At 42.1% G+C, this 17704-nt stretch overlaps 1 long non-coding RNA gene across 1 annotated transcript in view; it reads left to right on the top strand.

Annotated features, from left to right (window-relative positions):
- The window catches only part of LOC141575289 (uncharacterized), a 99446-nt gene extending 90303 nt beyond the window's left edge, over nucleotides 1–9143 (top strand). Inside the window, exon 4 of the long non-coding RNA XR_012502776.1 lies at nucleotides 7536–9143. This is a non-coding gene — a long non-coding RNA (uncharacterized LOC141575289). The remainder of the gene's footprint in view (nucleotides 1–7535) is intronic.
- Nucleotides 9144–17704: the final 8561 nt, after the last annotated feature.

Here is a 17704-nt window from a genome sequence, read left to right as displayed (position 1 = left end):
AAGCCAGCCCCGTTGACCTTAGGTGTAGTGGAAAGCGACCCTCGATTCCAGCCGTGGGTGTCCTTTCCCTATTAGTCGTCCACGTGGCTGGTTTGCATCTTCTTCTGTCTTCTTCGGTAGAGTGAGGAGTCAGGATGAGTTGCCCAGGGACTGCTGGCTATGCACATTTTACAAGTGAAAACTTCTCCTGTTTGTCTTTAAAACGCTCAACATAAACACGGTTTTCTGCACGACACCTCCCCTTGACTTAGTGGTCTCCCCTAGCTCTTCTTCGTTTTACCTCTTTGCTGCCTCGTGATTACATTTTGCTCTATCTCCTGTTGATATGTGTGCCAGCTTTTTCCCACCAAGCAGTGAGCTTCTTGAGGGCAGCAATCACACCTGGGTCTTCGGTATATCTGTTGCCCTGCCTTGCAGAGAGGAGTGCTCTAAAATCTCTGGGTGAGCAATGAGAAGGTTGCAACAGAGAGACTCTCTGTGGATGCACTTGTGACAACAGAAGAAAAGCTTGGGCATCAGCTCCCCCTAGGGTCATACTAAAGGGGTTTAAAGCAATTTGAACTAACACAATGGCAAAAATATGTCTTGTGTTCCTACTACACGAAAGGTACTTGGGATTACAGGATAGCTAAGCCTTGTCTGCTGCCCTCTCCAGTACGGACGGGAAACAGCCCATGCGTGAGCAGCTCCAGTACAAGGCCGACCAAGGAGACGCTTTATGAGAGAATCAAATAAAGCATAGAACTCAGATGAAGAGGATTATTTCCACTTCCTCACCCAACAAACATTTGTTAAAGACCGACCCCAAGACAAAGTAATAAGCACAAAGCATTCTCCTAACTCTGAGGAGCAGACCCTGTCAGAAGGAGCCGAAAGACTACACTTAATTTACCTGAATAATGGGGAGGAGAGCCCACAGCCCTCTGCAGTTCTCCATCACGGGGAGCCCACAGCCCTGCGTCCTCGGCTCACAGGTAGGCAGACAGACAGAACTCTGGAATCAGGGGGCCAAGGTCGGCCTCAACGCGTCTGTTGTCTGTGATGTTCTCTTCTTGCTTCCCACTCAGTTAAGAAAATGCCTTTTCCTTTTTTGGCAACAGCGTTGTTTATTACAGGAGAAACTGAGTTGTCACCCGGGGCGTCTGCATTGGTGTGTTACCACAAACAGCCTGTGCCTCCTTAAGCCCGTTCTTAGTTGTAACTCAGTTCTGTTGCTGGAAACAGCTTTGCCTGTTTTTCCGATGAGACAATTTGCTGCATTCAACATTTAGCTGATCTCTCATACTTCCTTCTTTCTTGTTGAAAGAGAAAAGCTTTTTTGAGAGGCCTGCGTCTAGCTAGCGATGAAAAGGCAAGGAGTGATTGATGGTATCAGGGCAACAAGGCAGATGAATAACCTCATGGTTTTTAATCACCCTGTGTATTTGTAAAGGAAGCAGGAGGTGGTCTACGGCCCATTTTAAAGACCTGTAAACCAAGACACAGAGCAGGAAAAGTACAGGCCACGGGTCAGTCAGTAACTTAGAGCAATGAGGCATCGTGGGTTTTGTTTCACACCCTGTCTGCTGCAGTATCTGGCTGTCACCTGTGTTAGAGGCACCATGCATTTTCTGAAGGGCAAGGATGCACAGTATTCTAATGGTCATAGTAGCGGCCAGCTGATCGACCTCTGTGTCAGGCACTGTGCTAAGTGCTTTTTACACTTTATCTCACTTAATCCATACAACAGTGCTGCAAAATGGGCATTATTTCCATTTCAGTGGTGAGGAAATGAAGGCTTATAGACGGCGATTGCCCTGGTTAACATACCTAGTCTGCGGGAGACTGGGGATCTGGACCACTTCTGACTTCAGAGCCTACGTGCAACCACACTGTACTGTCTTGAGACCATCAGGTGTCAACTCCTTACTTTATTTTTTGTCAGATCTGTAACCCAGAGAAATCACAGCTCACTCAAAGCCTTACAAAAAGTTGGTGAGAGAAGTAGAACTAAAAATGCAAATTTCTTGATTTCCGGAAGGCTCCTCTTGCTGAGAACAGGGTTGGTAGCGGGGAGGCATTTCTTTGTTGTAGATTAAGTGCTCCAATCAGTACTGTTTCGCTGAATGTCAGAGTAGGAACACAGCATATCTGGCATTTTTACAGAAAAGATGTGGAATATGTCTATTTAGGAAAGTTATTTCCAAACTCTGTTACCTATTTCAACTTAAAAGAGATTGGCAGCTTAAAAAGTGTAACCTGAAGACCACTTGCTGCAGCCCAGGTCATTTTCTTACGCTGAGTCTGATGTAAGGAATTCCTGAACATCAGTGGGGATGGAACCACCACTCTCCTGATCAGAACGTACATCCCTGAGAACTCTGTGCTGTGAAAGGAGCTTGGTATTTGGGGTCAGAAGCCTGGGGCTAAAGTCCCATTCTTTTTCCTCTCTGGGTGAGCTTGGTTGAGTGCTTTACCCTCTCACTCTTGGTTTTCTCACTGCAGGATAGATATAGTTATGGCATTTATAGATCACTTACTTAAGGAACGGTTAAAATAAGGCATGTGAAAAGCAATTGGCAAATAGGAAGGGTATACAAATGTTAGTTTCTATTCTTAAGAAGTACCATTTTCATCCTAAATTAAAAAAAAATCATACTTGTTTTAACTATGTTTTTTTTCCACTTGTAGTTGTGGTTTCACTCATTTTTACATACATCATTTATTAAGACATCTGCCTTGCCTCACAGTGCGTAGGTTATAAAAATATATAAATATTAAAGGGGAGGATATAGCTCAAGTGGTAGAGTGCATGTCTAGCATGCATGAGGTTCTGGGTTCAACCCCCAGTACCTCCTCTAAGAATAAATAAATAAATAAACCTAATTACCTCCCCCCACCATTGAAAATATAAATGTATATAGATAAACTAGAAGGCAGACTCTAACTGCTTGTTCATCTTCTACTTTGATGCCTAATAGACATCTCAACATGTTCAAAACTAAACTGATCCTTACCCCAAACCTGCCCCCTTTCCCTCCTCTCTATCCTACTTGATAGCAACTCCATCCTTCAGGGTACCTTGAACAAAAACTTTGGAATCAAATTTGACTTCTCTTTTTCTCTCATGTCCCGCATCCCACTTTTCAGAGAGCCTTATTAGCTCTGTCTTCAAAATATATTGAGACTCAAAATGCATATTTCCACATCCACTCCTGCTACTGTGGTCTAAGCTACTAGAGTGGGCTGAGTTGTGTCTCCCCAAAAGATACATTTAAGTCCCAACCCTCAGTACCTGTGAATGCAACCTTATTTTGATAACATCCTTTTGCAGAGTCATCAAGTTAAGGTGAGGTTATTCTGGATTAGGGTGGGCCTTAAACCCTTGACTGAGGTCTAAGAGAAAGCAAAGGGATATTTGGATACAGAGAGACTCAGAGGGAGAAGACAGCCATGTGACGATGGAGGCAGAGTTAGGAATGATGCTGGCACAAGCCAAAGAATGCCTGGATCCGCCAGAAGGTGGAAAAGGCAAAGAGGGACTCTTCTCTGGAGGCTTCAGAAGGAGCATGGTCCTGCCAACACCTTGATTTCAGAATTGCAGGCTTCAGAATACATTCCTGTTGTTTGATGCCACCAAGTTTATGGTAATCTGTTAAGGCAGCCCTAGGAAACTGATAGAGCCACGATCATGCTATGAACTGGATAAATGCTATAGCTTCTTAACTAGATTCTTCTTCCACCTGCTTTTCCTAAGTATAGTGTCAACACAGCAGCCAGAGGGTCCTTTCCAAGGCATGAGTAAGGCCATGTCCCTCCTTGATTCAGGGCCAAGCCCAGAGTTCTGCTAATAGCCTTTGAGCCTCTACAGCACCTGCCACTTTCTCCAATGCCCTCTTCATTCTCCTCTCTCTTATTCGCTCTGTTCCAGCCCACTTGGCTTCCTGACTCCTTGTTTCAAATACCCAGGCACTCAGCCTCAGGTCATTTGCACTTGCTGTTCCTTTGGTCCAGAGGTGAGAGTGTGGTATTTAACCACCATGCTCAGGCATGGACCGATCAAGATAAAGGCTGACCAGAGAGCTAGAGCCAAGTCGTGGAGGCCCTCTGCTTGGTAGCGAGTCCTCCTCTAGTGGTCCACTGCCTGGGGGGGGGGGGTGGTGGCTGTACCAGGTAGTGCAAACGTATCTCAGTATTCTCACAAACTGTTTGGCCTTACTTACCTTCCTGGATGAACGTCAGCTTCCCCTCTGCTATATTTTCTCCTTTTTCAGGAACCTGCGAGGTTTAATCCCTTACCTCCTTTGGGTCTTTGCTCAAATGCTGCCTTCTCTGTGGGTGCCATTCCAACGACCCTATTTTAAATTGTACCGCTATGCTCCTTATCCAACTCCTCTACTTTCTGTTTTTCTATGAAACTTACTTCCAGCTGACATACACAGATACGTTTTTGCCTATCTTCCCTATTATAGATAATATTATACATAATAGAATATAAATTATACAGGACAAAGCTTTTGTTGTTGTGTTGTTTTGTGTGTTCTGCTTTGCTTCATTTTTTTGTTCTGTTTAATCGCCTGCTGTGAAATCAGCGCCTAGAACCATGCCTGGCCTGCCAGACACTCAGGGAACAGATGTTCACTGAATGAACCAATGCTTTCACGCAGCTTACGGAATGGCTGTATGTACATCTGTAGAAACAGTCAGAGAGGGATCTGCTTCAGAAACTGTCATCTGTCTCAGCACCTCATCTGGAATGTGGAAGCCCAGGCTGAGGGAAGATGCTCCCCGCCCCAGCCCCGCCTCCCGTCTCCGTTCCCCCCAGAGAACCAGCTGAGTGTGATGGGCCCAGATGGTTTCTCTCCAGCAGTCCTCTTCATTTTTATAATTGTGATTAAAAAGGCTTTTGTGACACCAGCCCAGCATCCTCCTCCACGGCAAAATGGTTTTATTTCTGTTTTGTCAGGTAAAGTATCATTAACAATTTGCCTTGTTTTGACAGCATGGGGCTATAATTAGTTTCTGCAGGAAAATGCTCCAATTAACACAGTGTTTGCGTCTTGGCTTGAATCTAAATGCAGACTGGAGGAAGCTAACTGAGAAAATTTAAAGAGTTTCAATGACATTAGCAAGAAATTCACCTGTGTTTGAATTAGGAAGCTGTGTGATAGCTTGGCTATCTCTTTCTTCAAGGAATAATGTCCCCTCCCCTGTCCACCCTCAAAACATCTTATCCACACCCATCCCATCTGTGATCTCTTCATGCTCTGAAATCCTATCATGTTTATATTATCACTCCTAACACTAGGAAAGAGGCAATAGTCTCTCCCCCCCATATTTTGCCCAGATAAGTGAACGTTAAAAAGGACTTGGATTACTATGCAGTAGATAGATGATTGACAGAGACAGACAGAGATGGACAGATAGTAGGCAGGTAGATAGGGAGAGATCTGTGGGATATGTTTAAGTGAAAAAATTAGTCTGAAGAACCATATATGGTAACTTTTATGCTATACAAGTGAGAAAATCAGAGTATTTATTTATATTTGCTTATACTTGCATAAAGAAGCCCTGGAAGGATGTTCAAGAAGCTAGTAATGAGAGCATTAGCTGTAGGGGTGGGGGGAAGCGGAGGGGGTGAGGATGCTATAGGGGTGAGGTTCTCAGTGTTATGCCTTTTCACATCATTTTGATATTTGAAGCAGGTGAATGTATTACCTATTCAATTTTTTTTTTTTTTTTGCTTTTTGTTTTACAAAAGGACTATGGTTTTTGACATAGGCAGGACCTAATGCAATGCTGGTGATGCCAGATGCTCAGTAACTGAGATTGACTGATTGCAAGTGAAGCAATGGGGCGGGTGTGGCTCGGTGAACTAAACCCAGCCTGGTACTCTCCATCCCCGTGGGCATGCTTCCACAAAAAGAGGAGTTCATTGTGTTTGCCGAGATGATCTTTTCTCACCCTCCTGTCATGCTTGATTCACTCCATGTGTCCTGTAGAATTACATAAAAGCTCCAACTTCACGCCACATTCCCCTGCTTAGGATGGCAATTAGCCGGTACACACTGCTTCCCAGTCTACGTGGCTCTTTTGTGAAGTCGTCCCTTTGGGCTGTGGCTTGCGAAGCCTGTGCCTCTGTTGCCTTAGTCCGAGCAGCGGGGCGTCCCTGATGGTCTGGGCCAGACTTTGAAGCAACATGCGACAGAGCGTAACTAGCTAAGTGGGTGAATTTGGAATCAGAGAGACCTTGATTGGAATCGCAGACTCACCATGTATTTGCTGTATGATCCTAAACAAGTGACTTGAATTTTCTAAACGTCTGTATCCTCATCTATTAACTAGGCGGGATAACTCCCACCTATTAAGATTTCTGTGATGCTTCTATAAGGGAGGAGAGGTCAGACATGTATCACTATGTCCTAGTACCTAAGAAGTACTAAGAATGAATTTTTGTTGCTTTTATTTGTATGTATTTATTTCAAGTGCCTCTGGAGAGCCCCACCCCCACCCTAAACATCTCTTTCTTGCCCCTTGGCACAACACTCACTAGGGAATTAAAGATACATTACTTTGGGTTAACTATATGCTCTGCCAAGGTGTTCTCACTAAAAATGCAAATTTACTTAACTTAGCTTTACTTTGATATTGGGTTTTTTTTTTTCTCAAAACGACTAACCAAAAGCAGGTACCAACTGGGATGGGAACTGGGGGGAGTTGGGATGAGTAATTTCAGAGCATGGTCTTCTCCTCCTGGGGAATAACAGACCACGGAGGCAGAGCTGTGGGAGTGAAGGAGATCTGCACAGCCTGGGAGGTCAGACAGGCAGGAAGCACCGGAAGCAGTAATTAAAGCTGAGAGCAGGACAAGAAAGAGCGGCTAGAGGGCCTGAGGTACGGTCTTACAGATCTGCCAAGTCTCCTCTTAGGCACAACACGGTGAGAAGTGTCAGCTCAGTCTCCTGGCGCCAGCATCTTTGTCCGAGCGTACCTGGTTATGAGTTTGGATCTCGCCACTGGATCTGAGCAGCTGTTACTATGAGATTGTGCACTGCATAGCTCCCTTAGCCCTCGTAAATCAAAGCTTTTGAAAATGAGTTGACGTAACAGATTATTCTAGTTGCTTTGGTAGGATGGGTTGGACCAAAGTGAAACTAAAGGTACAAGGATTCGAAGGTGTGTGAGGCGAGGAAGGCCAGGTAAAGTAGGACATCTTTGCCTTCTCCTCAAGGGTTATGCAAATCTGGGGCCGTGTTTCTGCGTGACCACCAAGTTTATATCCCAGTGCTGATTCATTTTTGTCCTTATCTTGAGAATTTTCACATCATAATAACCTTGATCTTGAAGTTGCTTTATTTTGGTGTTTAGCGCTAATGGCTTTATCCACAATTTTCCACAGTTAATTCAGTCTTACAGTCATTTCAGACACTCAAGTGTCTCTCTTCCTGAACCAGCAGGTGTCACTATTGATCAATTGGAAATAAACATGGTAGCCTCACCTGGTAGGAATAGATCCACCTCTGGTCAGGAAAAAAAAAATGACTTTGTCATTTCAGGTTAAAGAGCTACTTCCTCAGATCCACTGGTTTCCTGGTAGACAGCTGAGTTCTCAAAAGTATCGATGCTTCTTAAACCCTGACGACCTGCAAGTACAAGGCAAGTAGAGATCTTCATGGAGAATGGAGTTGAAGACATCGTCCTCATGGTTCCACTTTCTACTATTAATCTTCTGAGAGTTCCTTATAGCCTTGTTTTCTATATTCTTTTTTTTTTTTTCGGTATATAGCTAAATGTAGCCAATTGCACTAGATGAATCTTCCATGATAGCTTTTAGCTCCAGAATTGCTTTCTTCCTTAGGTCTATTCTTCACATATTAGGCTTGACTTCAGAGAAGTCTATGCTAGAAACAATCAGGTATGTAAACCACGGAGTGCACTTCAAAATCCAAAGGTAACCTTGAGGGGAGGTGGTGTCTTCGCCTCCAACACATAACTCAACATGAGACAGTTTGTTAAGTGTGCCCGTGCATATGCTTCTCCTCCACGAATTTATACTGAATTGTTATATGAAAACTAGGGTGATTCCTCTGTGAAGTCTACCCCGACCTCATTCCCCTCTAGAAAATTCATTCTCTTTTTAAAAATCCTCCATTCTTAATATTTATTTTTGCTCAGTATTTCTCTTGGTTAGTTTGTTGTATGTGTATCTTTCAGCTGCTGGACTGTGAGTTCTACATATCTTAAGAAAACCTCAGATGTTAGATATTATATACCCCAGTCCCTCCTCATTTTACATGTGGGTTGTGACAATAGCTAGCATTACTTGTTTTACTTCTGTAACTGAAACTTCTAGAATATGCCTTGCATAGAAGAGGTACTCAATAAAGATCTGAATGTCAGACATTTCAAATGTCAGTGATATAACAACAAAGACCCCTTCTCTGATCCTTTAGTGAGAAGCTTATAGTCTAGCAGGAGATACAAAACATTCATACAAATGAGACTTCTTATCTTGTATTAAATCCTATAGGAGTAATGCACATGAAATGCATTGGGAACTCAGAGAAAAAAAAGTTTGTGGGAAAAGTGGTTTTTAATCTAGAAATATATATGTAGAAAAGAGAGGGAAAGAAAAGGAAGATAAAAATAATTGGGATGAAGCAAACAGCTAAGCTGAGGCCAAGGGACAGGAAAGCCTAGAAGATGTGTGTTGTTCAGTTAGATGAAACCTTGACCAGAAAAAAAAAAGTATGAAATATGACAAGAAAAATAATTTATGCCTTAAACACATAATACTTTATGTAGACAAAAGGAATTATTGAATTTGAATCAGGAAAATAACATATAGAGAACTGGGTATACGATATTCCGTGTTTTTAGAAAATGCAATGTTATAATTTAATATTTTAAATGGCACTATATCATCACCTTTGGAATTCTTCTGATGCTTCCAATAACTTAACTCCTTAGACGAATCCTGTATCATTGCCTGGGAAAATGAGAACGCTTTGCATTTAAACAAAGCACTCCCAAAGATTTGGGGAACAAGAACTTGAGATAAAGAGGACAAGTTCAAAGGCCAAGTATGCTTGAGAAACAGGGAAAAAACAACTACTGATGGAAAATTGGAGACCTGTACTTGGAAATGGGAAGGAAGCAGGAAGCACAGGAGTGGTCTTCTAACAGGGAACAGCAGTCTGGCCAGGGAGGCACCACTGATTGGCTGTGGGAGGGAGCTCTGATTGGCTAGGCTCTGGTTGCCTGTCTGTCTCCTGGATGAACTAGAGTAATGAGAAGAAGAATTCATGAGAGAAGGCTTCCAGGGAACTCTTGAAGCTTCTTTTGTTGGTGGCAGGCCTGTGGATTTGTCATTTCACCACAGTACCCACTGGAGAAGAGTTTAATCTCCAATGGAGACTGAAGCATTGTTAGGAAGGGGGAAGGATTTCTGAGTGGCTTGAAAGTAGCAAATACCCACTTCAAGGGAAGAAACATTGATGCTTTCAACAGAAAGAAAATGGCTAGTGGAAAATGGCTAGTAGAGAGGAGTGGAGTCAATGGTTTCTTTTCATCAAAGATCATATTATTCAAGAACCATACAAAAGGATTCTTGACTTTAACCTGCTCTTGTCAGGACCCTCTCAGTCCCAGTGTATCCAAATTTCTGTTGAGTGAGACACACACTATATGTTCAGAACTTACACATATTTGAATAGTGAGGATAAAGAGAATTTTTAAGATCAGAGAGGCATTGACTAACTGGAATTTGGAGAAAATTCATAAATAGTGACAATAGTGTGGGTATATTATAAAGTCATAAACCTTGAGCAAATTGTGTGCAATGCTGATCCAGAACAGAGCCAGATGGTGCTAAATAAAAGTCTGAATACCTGACCACTTCTGACCACCTCTGACTTGTGGAATGGGCAGTATTTCTATTCACAGTGAATGATTACTGACCAAATCTATCCTAGATGAAACTTCATCACCCTGAGGATTCTAACACTCAATCCAAACTAGTTCTCTTATAACATTACCTAAACATTCATACCTGCGTATTGCCATGTCTCTACTCATATGATTTTCTCTACCTGTCAAAAACTTCATCTTGCCCAAGTATCAGCTTCCCTGTGACTTATTCTATAATTGATCCCATCAGCTAGAAGCTATTTGTTTCTCTAAATTTTCACAAAATTATAAATGCCCCCTCATAAAGTGCTCACTATATTTTTGTTAATTTTCTCACTGATTTTTTTTTAACCCTCACATTTCCCAAGAATAAATAATATCAGGAACAGACTAATCAAAATCTATGCTTATGAGAAATTTACACATTTCTTTAACTATGTAAGTTGACATTTCTATAGTAGATCCATTCTACCTTGGTAAACGAACGAGTCAGTATCTCATGCTGAAAAATCTGCATTCAGGTCAGTAATGACTTTACAGTTTTTGTTGGGTAGTGTAAAATTTCATTGGGTTAACTTAATATCCAATATGGTGGCCTCCCCAAAGCAAAGTGAGTTCCATGGTGTTTTCATGTCTAATAAGTAAGAACTGCTGACAACTTACGAATGATGCTTCCTCCACTTTATCAAGATACAAGTGTATTCTAGACTGCAGCTCCTTAGGGACAGGATGGCATCTGCATCAGCTCCCCCCAGTGCCTGCGTGTGGGAGTGACTTGCCTCAGAATTGGTAAGTAGTCCCTATAGTTTGTAAGGAGGACTCTGTTTTTTGTGGGGTAACCAGAACTTTAAGCTCTGCATCAGGCTGGGGTTAGGTTCTAGCAGACGATCCATTAGAATCCTGAGGGTATTGGAGAAGTCCTCGTGTCGGGGTAACGGCCCAACCTTCTCTAAGGAGGTTGAATGTCTCGTGTGTCTTTCTGGGAGAGATTTTCAGAACTGGAGCCGGTGAACTCATTTTTAAGGAAAGCTCTCGCCGTAAGTAGTGGTTGGCCAGTCCAGCATGCCGTTCATTTTGTTCAGTCTTGGAATCATCTATGCCCGTGGTGTTACAGTGTTAGTTACCTGAATGGCAGATAGCATGGGTCTGCGAGACTCATGTGGTCATTAACTAAGCTGACTCTGGTGAGCGTTCAGATTGGAAAGGGGATTTCCTATGGAGAGCCAAAAGAAATTGCCAGTATACCAAACGACTTCATTGTACCCGGTCCTTCAGAAATTCCAGTTCTCTCTGAGGGGGATTTTGATGGAGAAAGTGACAGAGAGATGACTAGTCCAAAGCTCCGGGCTCAGATTTCCCCTCTGTTTGGTGTGAACAGCACGTGTCCAGGACAAGTAGGAGAACAGCATATTTACAGACATTTGGTCAAGTTCTGGATTAAGACCTGGGCTTGAATCCTGACTCAGCCACCACTTACTTTGAAACGTGAATGTCTTGAAGCCTCAGTTCCTTTGTCTATAATATGGGGGGGATAGTAATAGCATCTTCTTTACTGTGTTGTCATGAAACTTGAATGAAATGAATTATATAAAATGTTTAGCATTGTGCTTGGGAAATGCTTCGTAAGTGTTCACTGTTGATGTCGCTACTGCTGCCCCTACTCTGTTATGATTCCATAATCCTGGAAAACCACCCACCAGTCCGCTCAGGTGCTCATATCTTTTTTTTTTTTTTTTTTTGATTTATGGCAGCTTTCCTGCATGGATTCTCTCCTTTTTCTCATCCTTCCTCCCTCCCTCCCTTCCTTTCATATACATATATTGAGTATCTGGCCAAGATTTACGCCAGGTGCCAATGATGCAGTGATAAACTTAAGTCTATTCCTCAGGGCATCCTAGACAAGTGAAGAAGAGAGATGCATCAGTAAGCTATTACAGCGCATCGTGATAACTACAATAGTGGCTGCACAGTGTCCAATGGAGCATGATGGAAGTGATGAATAGCTAATAGGGAGAGAAATGGCTAAACGGAGGTTTGCAGGATGAATGAATGTTTGGGAAGGCCATTTCAGCAGAGAGAAAAAAGCAGCAAAAAGGTGCTGGGGGGTATGCTATATGGTGTATTTGAGAAACTGTGAGCAGTTCCATACAGGTAACACAGTACATTTGGAGAAATACTGGGGCATGAGGCTGGGACACTGGCACAGAGAACTGTGTGCGAGGTTTGGAATTTAGGGAAATGACATAGATTGCTGCATGTTAGAATAATGCCTCTAGCAGGAGTGGGAAGAAGGAGCAATTTAATGCCACATATTCTGTGTTAACAGATGTCTCCTCATTTGATAGTCCACAACTGCATAGCTCACCCATTCCTGAGCCAATCACCTGCATGGGGACTGGGGACACCGTTATTGGCTGACTCGCCAAAATTCACCCAGTCTTTCCTGATGCACACAGCTGATCAGTACTTGAACAAAGATAGAATTTTCTCAGCAAGAAAGAAGGCCAGAGACACCCACTGACTAGACAGTCAGTGTTGTCTGCCGCAGAAGCCAAATAGACAGGACTTAGTGACCAAGGGCACGTTAGGGCTGAGGAGTGACAGTGACTCCCAGGTGTCTGGCTTAGGCCACTCAAATAAGTGTGTCTAGTAATTATCTATACAGACATGTTTCAGTAGGTTTCGATTCAGCAGGAGGACTGTATTATAGTGTATTCATATGTTCCTAAGGGACAAAGAAAATCCTTGAAATGCGAATTTATCTTAACTGCTTTATGGAATTAGGTCTGTTTTGTATGAAAGCTGAATATTCACTAAATTACTGCCCTAAATTGAGCACATTTGGGAACAATATGTGCATATCCAGTGGTTTAATCTCTCATTCATCATTAAGGTAAACATAACTATGATTGCCAGTATTAATGCAAAATAAAATATTCTGCTTAGAAAGAAATTCTTCTTAAGGCAGAAAAAAAAATTGAGTTTTCTTCTATATAAGGACCTTTAATAAATATTGCACATATTGTTTCCTCCTTCTATACCCATTAAAAATTCTTAAGCTTGAAGCAATTTGTTTCCCATGAGCTAAACATCCAGAGTTCTATTTCCAAAGTCATCAGTCCTGGCAGTCATTCTCATCAGAGTCTCTGAAAAAATGATCTTCAATAAGGTCACATTTGGTCTCTCCCCACAGCAGGAGGCCTGTCTATTTCTAAAAATACGTTGCTATGTTACAAATGCACCATCTTCCTACTATGGGCAGGAAGAGAGCCGTTTGAAACTTGCCTATACAAAGCCAATAATGGGGAAATAATAAATCTGAGAGTTCTAAAAGCACCAGTCCTTGTTCATGTGTTCCTTTCCTTCCTTTTCAAACAAATATAATTTTTCTTCCTTTGTCTGTTCCTTCTCTTTCTGTCTTTTTTTTTTTTTTTCCAGGAAAACACATTCAATGTTCTTCAGTAATTTAACATAAAGAGAACTACATGATAGATTAAATTTCAAGTCAAAAGGCTTCCTACCCCGTGACTTTTCTACCACATTTAACATAAAAGAAGCTTCACTTCAGCACTTTGTAAATAAAAATTATCCCCCGCAACATGTTAATTGTAACTTGTGATCCAAGCAGTACAAGGGGATCATGTTAGAAGTGAACTCCAATTAGTGTGAACAGCATGGAGACACTTGACGCTAATTTACAACAAGGTTGTTAAAACTTACGGGAAACAGCCCTATAAAGTAAGATTTTACAGTGACAGCCTAAAGGACCAGTGATGTGTTCAACATGATTCTGAAGCAGATGAAAAGGGATGGGACTCTACTGTACGTCTGACATAGAGAAAGTAAGGTATAATTCTGTGGATTTCAGCATTATAATCTACCGTGTAGACTATCAGATAATCCTCTTAGGACATATTCAACTTGGGACTTTATAAATGTAAGGAGCTTCATCCCCTCAACAGACGTTTTCCAACTACCTACAATGTCAATTTTTATCCCAACAGCCTGTAACCCCATATATACTGCAACAGGCGCCTGATGGGTCCTCCTGATCACCTTCTCTCATCCAACCTGGATGATTATAGGACAACACTGATCATATCACTCAGATGCTTTGTCCCTTAGCAGTGCCCGTCACCTGCCTGATAAAATCCGTACTCCTCAGCCTGCCATTCAAGGTCCTGTGGTGTGTGGGCTCTGTCTAGCTCTCAGCCTTCATGCCACTGTTCTTCTACTTTTGTCACTTGAATCAAGGCCCTCACTTGAAGAAGGGGTTAATCATGCTACCCAGATGTGTGTTTCTTGGAGGATAACCTATAAATAGGGGACCATTTGTTTTCTTTGACTACACTACAGACGCTTCCTGCCTCTGCATGTGTTCTTCATTCTGCAAAAAGGAAATCCCTATCTCATTCTTCCTCCATATTTTCTGAGTTTAAAGACGTGTGGAGTCTCAGCTTTCAGACATAGCAACTCCTATGTCTTATTTCCCTAACAATAACTATAGAGGTTCCTTACGTTCATCTCTGTGGGACATATATGGCTGGTACTTTGAGCAGGGAAAAACAATGAGAGCTCACTGTGTATTGAAGGAGAAAATAGCTCAGTGTTATTCTTCTGTTCATTTGGTAACTGACAAAAAGTGGAGAATTCCAAGAGCTGTACCAGCATATGCCCAGCTCACTGCACATGTTTAGAGGAGAAATATGAAGCAGAGGTTCAGAGCTTGGTCTCTGGAATCATGCAGACTTGGGTCAAATCTGGTTCTACCACTTAACTACCTATGTGATCTCAGGCAAGGTTTTTCATGCACTATGAGCATCTGTGAACCTCTATTTTGTATACTATGAACCTCAGTTCTCACAGAGGAATGAGAATTGAAATTGTGTGGTTGTCACAAGATGGGAATATGATTTATAGACCAATACCAACAAAAACACCTGTAAGATGTAAACTCTTTGGAAAACAGAATAGAAAGTAACAGACACATTACATAAAGTGGGAGATGAGGCAACAGGCTCCCAGCTGGAAATATTGACTTTTCAGGTCTTTGGCTCTTGATGGCTTTTTAAAAGTGCCAAAGGCTTCATCCCCACCGTAAGAAGATTTTGCAAAGTATGATATGTGCTCTTACCATCCTCATGAAAGTTTGTGTATCTCCCACCAGACTCTCCTGCCTTGGTTGTGTCTGCCTGCCCACTGGCTGCAGACCATGGGTGTAAAACAACCTCAGCCCATTTGTCAGTGTTTATTGCACTGTTAATATTCCTGAGGTCTATTCCTGCTCTAATAGTGCCTGCTTCACTTGGTAGATAAAAGGATTGAGACAATGCGTGTCAAACACTTCGTGTGGTACCAGACATAGGATAAGTGCTCAGTAAATCATAGCTGGCATTATTATTTTAGTTTTTGCACATTACTTTTTTCCCCTTCCGTGGGGATGGCAGGTGAACAATTTAGAGTAGGTCATCCAAGTCTTTTGTCAGGTGAAACGATTCTGGGATTCCCCCAAGTCTTACCGTGATCAGTGGGGACAACAGGAAGGAGAATGGGAGAAATGATATTGTCAGTGTTAGGAAGTACAGTTGACCCTTGAAGAGCATGGAGGTTAGGGGCACACACAGTCAAAAATCAGCATGTAGTTTTACAGTCCACCCTCCGTATCTGCAGTTCCATATCCAAAGAAGGACTCAACCAATTATGGATCCTGTAGTAGCGTAGTATTGAAAAAAGAAATCTGTGTAAGTGACCTGCACAGTTCAGACTGTTCTCTTGCAAGGTCATCTTCACTTATTATTCAAGACGAGTGTGGAATCAGTGTCACCCTTACTTGCCCCTGGAAGGAACATGCTATCTGTTAAGGTGGGGCCAGGAAGGATGCAGAAAGGCAATAAAAGGAGAAGCTCTGATAACGTGGTTTATAATAAGCAGTACACTTTTGGTCTTCGTCCCCAGTTCTGGCACAGAGCTCCAAAGTTTTTTAGAATTTCCTGTGATGAGAGCCATGAGGTGTATTTTGTTATGTTAATGAGGTGATTTTTGGATACATCTAAGGTTGGGGGCTCCTTATCCTGAGAACCAACCATGTGATTAGTGGGTTGGACCTTTCAGTCTTGCCCCCTGACCTTTGGGGTGGGGAGAGGGGATAGAGGTTGAATCAATCACCATTGTTCAGTGATTTAAGCCATCACACCTGTGTAACGAAGCCTCCACAAAACAAAAGGACTGGGTTCAGAGAGCTTCTGAGCATGAGATTTGGAGAGTGGCACCCTCAGAGAGAGCACGGAAGCTCAAAGCCTTTCCCCGTACTTTGCCCCATGCATCTCTTCCGTCTGGCTGTTTTCAAATTCTATTCTTTTAATAATAGTAATTTCATAATAAACATGTAATCTAATAAGTAAAGTGTTCCTTTGAGTTTTGTGAGCCACTCCAGCAAATTAATTGAATCCAAGGAGGACAGAAACCTCTGATTTATAGCCAGTCAGTCCAAGGTACAGGAAACAACCTTGATTTGTAACTGGTATCTGAAGGAGAGGGGGCAGTCTTGTTACACTGAGCCCTTCACCTGCTGCTGTTCGCCGGGTAGATAGTGTCAAAACTGAGTGGAATTGTAGGACACCCAGCTAGTGTCTCACAGAATCGCCGGATGGTGTGGGAAAACCACCCACCACACATACACACACATGTTAAAACTGATATCAGCACTTTTTCGCAGTCATTTGAAATCTGCAGCTCTTCTGTCTGGCTATTGCAGAGCTCATCTTTACTGTATCAGATTCTCATTAAGCAGCATATAGTATTGGGGACCTACTGTGTGTTAAAGGTCCTGCCAAATTCCTTGAGGGAATAGAAGAGAAAATATATGGCATGCTGCTTCCTCCTTTTCAATCTGACCTCTTACTATTGGAAGGCTCAGAGCTCAGCCTTTGGTCTTGCTTTTTTTCCCCTCCTTTATCTACATTCATGCCTTTGGTGACCTCATCTAGTTTCATGGCTTTAAATTCTAACTATATGCCAATGACTCCCAAACTTACATCTCCATCTAGACTTCTCTCATAAACCCCAGATTCATATGTCCAGATGCCTACTACAGATCTTCATTAAGAGATCTAACAGATTTCTCAAATCTGACATGGGTTTTAGTCATAGCTAAATCCCTAATGTCCTTTCCCACCCCAGCCGGCTTCATCACTCACAGCAAAATTCTATCCCACTGGTACCTCATCTTTGGAGAAGAAACATTACAAACATTTAAAATTTATAAACCTTTCTTTTATCTCTTTTGGCTGAATGTCAAATGATATAATCAGGAATTTCCATGAATTTAGTGGGAACTGAGCTGGACTTTGAAAGCTGAGTAGAATCTCTCCAGGCCAAAAGTTGGCATCCAGGTAAAGAAAAAAATATAAACCTAAATGTGAAGTGATGGGTAGATTGCTGGAGGGCAGCATGATAAATTTAGAAGACAGGGAATCAGGTTGAAGTGTGATTCAGATAGCTGAGACAGAACTAAATTATCTGATTCTTAAGAGGTGTTTGAATCATGCTTTACCTGTAATACGAATATTGTCAATTGAATTGTTGGTGAGGCAGGGGTAGAGGTGATACATGGATCATTTATTGTTCTGTGTACCCCAAACCTGTTCCTTCCCCAGTCTTCTTGATTTCAGTAACTGGCCACCTCATCATTCTAGCTGCTTATGTCAGAAGCCTTGCAATCATGTTTAACTCTTCTCTTTCCTGTAATCCTTTCCAAATTCATCAGAAAAATTCTGTCTTCTTTACCTTCAAAATATATAAGAATGCACTCATTTCT

Source organism: Camelus bactrianus, chromosome 3 (genome assembly GCF_048773025.1).
Source record: "Camelus bactrianus isolate YW-2024 breed Bactrian camel chromosome 3, ASM4877302v1, whole genome shotgun sequence".
Lineage (NCBI taxonomy): Eukaryota > Metazoa > Chordata > Mammalia > Artiodactyla > Camelidae > Camelus > Camelus bactrianus.
The sequence above is the reverse complement of the archived record's forward strand: the minus strand, read 5'-3'. Positions and strand labels throughout refer to the sequence as shown.